The sequence below is a fragment of the Falco peregrinus genome, chromosome 1, assembly GCF_023634155.1.
Source record: "Falco peregrinus isolate bFalPer1 chromosome 1, bFalPer1.pri, whole genome shotgun sequence".
Lineage (NCBI taxonomy): Eukaryota > Metazoa > Chordata > Aves > Falconiformes > Falconidae > Falco > Falco peregrinus.
Genome location: NC_073721.1, coordinates 117841308 through 117850793, shown reverse-complemented (window position 1 = coordinate 117850793; position 9486 = coordinate 117841308).

Here is a 9486-nt window from a genome sequence, read left to right as displayed (position 1 = left end):
TCATTTTTAAACAAACAGAACTCCCCTCCCCACTCTCCTAGGAAGACATATAACGACTTACGAAATATTTTGGCTGATGTCACAGATTATTTTATTTATTGGTGACATCATAATGAAATAAAGTAAAAGGGGGGAAAATTAAAGCTATCAGAAAGAGGTCAAATTCCAGCCATTTCTCTGGAGTGAGGTTCAGGTCTGAAGTAATTTTTCAAAAGAGATTTTACATTTACAAAGCTTAATGAGGTTAATTTGAAACTGAATGAGCTAATCATTGGTTTGATACCCTGGACACTGCAAATATATTTCTTCCCTTGGTGTGATAATGTTATTTATCATCTTTCTTCTGCTATTCTGCAAAAGAATCATTTCAATTTCAGGCAGAGACTCTGACTTCCATACCTGTGAAAACTTGTGCTGCTCTATCATCTTAAATGCCAAAAAACCCACCCATCTCTGGAAGGTTCACAACAATCTGAGTTGGTAAGGGTGGAAAATAGGATGCTGCCTGCTGAACACTATCCATTCAGGATTTCTGTGCTTAGGCTGGGAATCTTTCCAGAGAACTGAGCATGAATTCTACCTCATCTCAGTTTTTGGTTGTTTGTGTTTGGTTTTTTCCTTTATTTTTTCTGTGGGCTTTCTGGCATCATTTATAGAACAACTCACAGGAGGTGCTGAGTTTAAATATTTCCAAAATTTGCAGGTTTCACCCTGTGGCTTTGAAGCACATACAAATTCTACAAGGCAGAAAAAGTAAAAATAATGGCTTGCTTTCCACCTCTAGGCCACTGAGCAGAATCATGCTGCCTTGGAAGAGTTGCTCAGTGGTGTACTTGAGTGGTGCTTACAGTTTCAATACATTTCCTAACTTAGCCACACTAACATCCAAACTCCTCTCCTGTCTAGGCCTGCACAGCCAAAGCCCCCTGGCAGAGCTTCAAAAGGCAGAACGGAGAGGGGCAGCAGCCCTAGCACAGATGTTTGCTATTTAATTCATTAATGCTGTCTTGGTGTTAATCACTTGCACATTCAACTCAGAGAGCAGAACCATATAGGAGGAGGAGAATATAACAGAAAAAGGTCACACACAAAAAAAAAAAAAAGAAGAAGAAGAAAAAAAAAAGAAAAATCCATTTCAATATTAATTGGGAGCAAAAAAGAAAAGAAGGAAGATTTCAATCCAAAACCTGTGTGCTTTCCCTGCAACTCAAAACTGACAAGCACACCCTGCAATATTGCTGGTTTGTCTTTGCACTGAAAACCAACACATCCAGAGACATTACTGTGGAGCAAGTCCTGTGAAGACCCAGGGTAAATATTCCTCCTACCCTGCACTCCTTTCACACTGCTCAGTTTCTGTTTTTTATCACACGGCTCCACCACCACACGATTTCTCCCATTTCCTGCCCAGCACACATGGCCCCGTGTCCACTCATGAACAAGCCAACATCCTCTTCCACTCACCTCTTCCCAGAGGCTTGGTGAGACACATGGGTCTACCCGGAGGAACTGCTTTACTGTGGGGTATTTTACTGTCTGGACCACAGTGTTTTGAGCTGCTGCTTCTTAAAGTGCGAGAAAATAGCTAATGTAATACAATGGCTATCTCCACCCTAGAGCCTGTGGTTTTCCAAACCCACAAACTGACTACATGGCAGCCAAGGTTTTATATATCTCTATATCTCTATATATTTATAAATTTGTATGTGGATCACAGTATATTCATACAAATGGATAATGAATGGAATCTACTGATTATGACTTACAGACTACACTGACAAAAGATGTTGGTGTAGGCTAGTTTGGATGCAGGCTACAGAACTCCAAGAACTTTGTTGAGAGGAAAAACCATCAGAAAAGATCTCTGTTACACAGTTAAACACCCTTAGGAAACTCTACGTAACCAACGACTTTTGTACATTGGCTTGAAACTACAGCTGCAAGCTGTATAGAGGAAATGACGACAGGATATAAAGGACTAGGGAATATTCAATATTTACTAAACAAAGATCTCAGTTTGAGCATGTGTCCTGTCATACTGTAAGTATTTGACAGAAACAGCTCTCTGTGCTCGGACAGTCTGGAAAGTCATTGCTGTCATTTTGCAGTCCGCATGCAATAAATCACCTTGCATTAAGGTACTTGCAATAGCCGAATTTTTCCTCCCCTCTTAAATTATGAATTCAAGCTAGAAAGGCTCCAGCAAACCAAATGGCACTGATAAATACTGGAATAAAACCTGAAACACTGAAAGACCCATGATGATTTCGAGAAGCTCATTTCACACTGTAGTTGTTCAAAGGAACTTTCTTCAGAAGCAGCATTTCCAAGCTCCGACCTGAACTCATGTTAAAATCACACCAACTTGCTGAAAGGGATTTTACAACTTCATCTGACTTCTGGAGTGACTAGACAACAGTTCAGAACTTTTTTAATATTGCCAGATGAGAGCTGTTCCTTTAACACAATATGCTATGTCTTCTCCTTGGGAACTAAAGAAAAGGGCTATTGTAAAACATCGTTATTTATGAGCTGAGTTATGGTGCTTGCCAGATGACAGTGTGCAAGGGGCCCCGTGTCTAATCAGGCTGTACCAAGCTCAGGCACTGCAGGGACAGACTGCTGCCTTTTGGGAGCCTTTAATCTGGAGAGACAACAGAGGCAAGAGGTCAGAGATTATCAGCCCCATGTTGGAGACGGCCAAAAGTGATTAAATTACTTGCCCGGCTTCAGAGAAGGAAGCCTGTGGTAGAGCAGGGAACTAAACTCAGATCCCCGAGGCCCATGGCTGCACCCCTGGCGTGCTGTGACTCACAGCTAACTCATGGCTGACGAGGAGAGTTTAGTTTTCAGTTATCAGAGATTACCCATCTCCTCTCCCCTTTGCATTAAGCAACTTAGGATAATCGAAGTGGTCACATTTTACTGGCACTCTCGTTTGTAGAAATTAACTTTGAGGCCCAGATGATACCTAAGCATCTGCAGGCATCTTGGTTCACAAAATGTGATAGAAGACAGAAGGGAAGATCTGTAATTCCATGTCACTCATCTGAGTCAGTCACAAGCAAGCAGCAGTCCCAGTTCTCACAAGATCCATTTGAAAAGACCTTTGACTTGGGAACTGTAAATTCAGGGGAACTGTGATCGCTTTGCGGTTAGTCCTTGACAAGAATAAAAACTATAGTCTTAAAATAAATTATTTGGTGACACCTTCAAAGTAGACTCCATTGGAAGGGGGAGCCCCAGTGATCCCACATTTATGATGGACTTGTTTCTGCCAGCAGGTTTGCTCCTCTCATTTTATCAGGATTCTCTGCCATCATTGCATTTCCTGAACTTTTCCATCATTAATTTACTTTTTTGTGCAGATGTGTCCCCGCTGCTCTTCTCAGGTGCTGCTTATGCAGCAATTTGAACAAACTGATAAGCAAACATTTGCTGCATCAGCGTACAAAAGGGTTTGCTTGATTCCTAGCTGCTAATATGGGTGCCAGATTGAAGAGAATCACAGAGACAAAAAAATAGTGGTAAATCAAGCTTTTAGCACCTTTTGAATGTCTTTGAAATGCAACTTGTTCCTCTCTTATCTTCATAGTTCAAACAATATTGAACTCTGAAAACAGGTCTCTTCTTGTTCAAGTAGAGCCTGGCTCCTGTCTAAGAGAGCAATTTTATACCCCTGCATTTACCGTTCAGTCCAGAACCACTATAAACTTCTCTAAACTGGCTGCAGATTATATTTTCCCCTCTTTTGGGAGCTGCAGGAATAAAAAGTTGTAATATTTTGTTTCCCTGCAAATTTCTTGTGCTGCTTAGCTCTAGAAAGGGGTTTGATCTTTTCATTCTTTGATTAGAAGACAACACGGGTGGGGAAGTAGTGTGCCTTTAACAGCATTGCTAATTTTCTTGAGCTGACAGCCCAAGACTAGGTGGGAATTTATTGCAGGAGGCCTTTTTTTTTCTTTGCAGTACCTGTGCGAGGTATAGAAAACCAGGTATAGAAATAGCTGCAGAGTGTCTGGCTAGCAAGTCTTGACAAAGTCATTTACTCCAGGTGTGATTGATGTTGCTGTACAGGGAGCCCAATCATTATTTGGCAGTTTAGTTTCTCTTTTATAATCTCATTTTTCCTCATAACTGTGAAAATGAAAGAGTTTTGCTTAATCCTACCAGCTTGTTCCAAAGTCAGGGGAGACTACGTGCAGTATTGAACAACACAGTAACACGTCATGAGAAATAAATTAAATGCCTTTGTGGTGTCAGCTTGGGAAGAAACGAGATAAAATGTTTTTTTCCATGTACTGAATGAACCCAGACAAAATCTGTCTAGATACTAGACTCACTACAACATGTTTGTATCATTTTTGGAGGAGTGAACAGTCTGTTTTATGGCAGACACTCAACCATGCTACACACTCTGAAAAATATTCCCTTTTCTCAGAATAAAATTCTTCATAGCTACATAAAACAGAGAGGAAGTTATTTGGTAAAGTCTTCTGGAACAGCAAAGCACACTGGCTGTGATTTTATACATCACTAATATTTTTTTCTCAGGTTCCAACTCCTCTTGAATCCAAACTAAATGAACAAAACCCAATAAAAGGAGAATTCAAAAAATCAAGTGCCCGTTCCAGGTGACCTCATATGTTGGAGAGCAAGTCCTGGGTGACTGTGGTTACTGGAAATCTATTCTGGGTGGAAGTGTGTGTGATCTTTTCTCCAGGACTAGGATGCCTCTAGTTTCTACTAAGGTGATTTCAGGTAAATAAGTATTATTTAAGCCTTAAAGTTTCAGTTCACAGAAACTGCAGCTAGTTACTTTCTAACAACAACAACAACAAAAACAAACCCAAAAAAACCCCAAAAGCCCAAACACTATCCCCGCCCCCCCCAAAAAAAAACCAACCAACAACACTGCAACAGGGACAAAAAACACAATAAAAACTTAAATGTTATTCCAGGGAGGATTATCCATGCGTAAAATGTGCATTTTTCAGTCTCTGATTTACCCACATTCCTGAAAATTTCATTTACTATCAACCATGGTCAAATAGGAGAGACAGCATTCTCCGTAATAGCAGCCCGTGTATCTCTTTTTAAATACTGAAAATATCAGAGTGTCCAGGTTTAAGCACAGCAAATTGAGCATGAAGAAAAAACTTTTAAGGATAAGCTTTACATGAGGAGCCTCCCAGTCTCCTTGTGGGGAAAAAAGCAGTCTAAAGAAGGTAACTTTTTTTTTTTTTTTTCTTTTTAAACATGCAAGTGACAATTTGGGAGTTTTCATTCACAACTACATTAACGCCTGTAAAACTGCTTATTCCATGGCAACATTCCAAGTACTAGCAAGACACTTTATTCATTGCAATAACCGAAAGCACCACCCATTCTCACTGTATCTCTCAGGCCACAATCGCTGGTGTCAGATGTGTTTTTACTAACGAGACTGTGGAACTGGTAAGCAGAGAGCTTTCCCACCCTTCCCTTCTCCCAAGCATCCGACAAGCCACAGTTTCACAGTGGCCACACCCTGCTTGTTATTGTTGAATTCAAATATTAAAGGTGGGTTCTTTTATATTTTCCTTAGCCTTTCACCTTTAGTTAAAATAGAGTACATTCAAGGGACATCTGTGTTACTAGCAACAGCATCACATGAAGGAGCTTTCTATAAATAACATCACTACTAAACAAATGGCTGGAGCGTAGCACTTACTAGCACCATGAAGGTAGCATTGTGTTATTCTTGGTAGATCTGACTTAGTGAAGTAAAGCATATATTTATTTTAATTTTGAAACACTATTTTTAAGGTGCAAATAACATGGAATAGCAAGATTCAGAAGATGCATTGCCAAAATTGCTGAATTTTGTAGGTGACACTGGCAAAATGACTAACGTCCAAATTAAAAAAGTGGCTCCTGAACTTTTGCACTTAAATTTTTTAAAGGTTATTTTTGGAAGTGGCATTTCTAGTCTTTTTTGTCTCTGTTTTTCAGCTGTAAAATGGGGTTAATAACACTGAACTAGCTCACAAGAGTATTATGATAATTAAAACATTCATGTGAGTAAAGTACATTAAGTTTCTCTGACTGAATGAGTCACTACAATACAGAAATTATTTCAATTTGAGATGTTTGGCATGTGAAGGAGCAAGGTAAATGCTGGATCATTTTCTTCTGTTTTTACAACTGAAAAAAATATGAACTCTATAAAAGAGAGGCCAGACTTGCAAAGAGCTACAGAAAATCTGTCCAAGTATACATTTATAGCATAATGTAGACATACCCCAAACCAGTTCTATATTAGCTTGCTAGCGGTCGCTCAAGTCTAGTCAAAGCTGTGATTTGCCGTGGAAATTGAGTAAACGACCCTGAGAAACTCCTTTACTCTTTACTCTAAACTTTACTTTACTCTAAACTGTTACTCTTAAATAAGGTAACTGGGTAAACCTAGCTTGAATGTTTACACTTTGAAGAAACAACTGCAGTGAAGACAATCTAATTTAAGCAAATAACATGATAAAAATTAGGTTGGTTTGAGAGAAACAGGGACAAGAAAAAAGAACATAAAAAACCATAGGAAGTGTTAATAGACATGATTTTAACAAGAGGGCCCAGTAGCAGCAAAGAGATTATGGAAGAAAACCTATAGAATTGATTAGAATAATAGTTTTCCATTCCCAAACATCCTGTGGAATGTAATGAACATGTTAAAAGAAAATTTTACCTTTTGTTTTTTGGGGTTTTTTTTTTTTGGCATTACGTGAAGGAATTCAAAGAGCCGCATGTCACACGTTAGACAGTATTAAGTATATAGATTTCCCAAGCATAACATCTACAGCCTACATTAAAATTCTGTTTAATGCTAGAGGTTTAAGACGTGTATGACATTTCTTTAAGGGAGAAACCAATTCACCTGAAAGTGAAGACCATTTTGTTGAAAGATTTGTATGTATCAATGAATAGACCTTGGAAATACGCATATTCAAGTACAGATGCCTGTTTGAAAATTGGACCCACGATTCCAAGTAAATTATATACTCCAGAAAGAAAGCTATGTGGTTTCTAAAGAGCACAAGGATAATAAAGAGTATCTAAGTCTTATTATGCTCCAAGTTTTTCAAAGCAGGCCTGAAATATTCACCAGTTTTCTTCATCTTTTCTTTGCAAAACACTCAAATAACATCTCTTAGAACAAATTTGCATAGAAAAGCCTAAGAAAGAGGAATCAGGAATGAATAGAGAACAAAGCAAGAAATCTCTTTTTTGCCACTATATGAATACACGACTTCTCCACACCCTAAATACTATGTGCAGTTCTGGTTCCCTCATCTTAAGAAAGATACATTAGAACTGGCAAATATTCTGCGAAAGATAACAAGGATTATTAAAGATTTGTAAGAGCTTTCATGCAGAAAATTACTAGGCAGGCTGGGAATCTTCAGGATGGATAAAGAGGAGAAGGCTACAAAATTATCCGTACCAGAAAGGAGTTAAAGAATGACTGTTTGCTGTTTCTTTCAACACAAGAAGCAGGCATAAACAAATGAAGATACAAAGAGCCAGGTTCAAAAGTGTAGATTTTCTTCATGCAACAGGCAATAGTGGAACTAATTTTTAAAGGATATCATGGATGCAAGAAATACATGTAAGTTTGTGATGACTATGAACAAGTATCTGGAAAATAAAGAAAATAAACACTTTAGGGTTCCTCTACGGACAAACCATCAGAGGTTTAAGAAATCCGCTGAACTGAAAAATAGCTGAAATCACAGGAGGGTCCACAGCAGAAATATCATGTATTCTTGCTCTGTTCTTATTCTTCCCTAATACTTTTTTTTCAGCAGGTCTCGGTTGCCAACATGCGACACACTGATGTTGTAATGTTCTCAGCACTCCTGGATTTTCTCCAGTTGCTTCAACTCTTCATGCAATTTACTGTCTACCCTACTAGCCATGATCTTGTTGTTTCTGCCTTCCTTGCCATCCTTCTGCTTGATGAGGCACAAACTGGGGATCCTGTATTGCTGGGATTTTTGCCTACTGGTGAAAATATACTCCTCCTTATCTTCTGTCAGCTCCCCTGCTCTCTTGGTGAGGTCAGTCTTTCTTCCTCAGTACCATATGTGTCTAACGTTGACTCACTACTTTGAATGGCAAAATTATTTTATGCCAGCTTTTGATATCGCAGTTTTGCAAATCCAGGAATCGTGACAAATTTGTCTGTCGTGCTCCACTTCTGGAGACAGGATCTTGGATTGGATTGGATGGACCCATGGACTGTAAGGCCATTCTTATTTTCTAAGACAAATAAATCATGTGTCACTTTACACAAAAATGTTGTATTAGCATAAGTTTCTTAACAAATGGATTCCAAATCAAGAATTAAGATTACAATTGCAGCAGTCAGTTAGTGGCTGATATTTGGTACAATTTTCATGTGTCCATTGTGGAGACATGAAATTAGATCTTGGGTCAAGTACATTGCAAAGGAACCTTTCCTTCTGGGCCAATCACTGGGAAAAATGCCCTGTATCATAAAGTGGAAGTGATATTGGTATTATTTTGTAGAACTGATTGACTGTGCTCTTAGGTATCTTTTATTGAGATCCAGCATTAAAACATTGAATGCTGAAATCAATAAGGCTGCAAGAATACAATCGCCAAGTAAACCAAAACAGAATTAAATGTAAATTTCCACCCTAGAGCTCCCATGTGTGTATATGAGCCTTAGGAGAGGAGTAGGCAGGTTAGGTCTTAACAGAGACTTGTTTTCTTTGGCCAGTAAACAGATAATAATTTTTTGACTTGGCTCTTGTTTCAGATATCACATTCTATATGACTGCCCTTTTGTTCCCCGTTTTTTAGTCTTTTGAGTTTCTTTAATACACAACATGGTCTTTTAATTCAGTATCAATTTTTTGCTTAGAATAAGAAGGCAATCTACTGTGTAGCATATTAAAGGGAAGCCAAATATTTTTGGTGACAACACAACACCTAAGGGTCCAAATCCACCCTACACTAACGTTGGTTACCCTATCCTGTCTCCCTCAAGCCATACGGATTTTTGGTTACAGTGCAAATGTACTTGCATAATACCACAGACTTGCCTAATAAATCAGTCACTACAGTAAAACAGCAGTAACGACACGTTCAGAAGTGTAACTCATGGCATTCAGCCACCAGTTAGGGGTCCATGGGGAGCTGCAGTACCCCAGGGAGGGAGGGTGGAGCGGACACCATCCCTTCCAGAACAGCCTCCCAGGACTGAGGACAGTGAAGGTTGCACTGCCTGTTTTAAGTTAAGCTGACTGACTGTCAACTTGTTAAAGGACATGCCTGCAAAAACTGATTTAGAGGCACTCAGCAGAATGACTGTTCAGGAGCAGACTTCCATGATTTACCTCAGGCTGAGTACAGGCTCCAGTGACAGATTTGCAAAGTCCTCCAAGGTGCTGGACCAGTGAGAAGCTGGTTCCTTACCCTCTC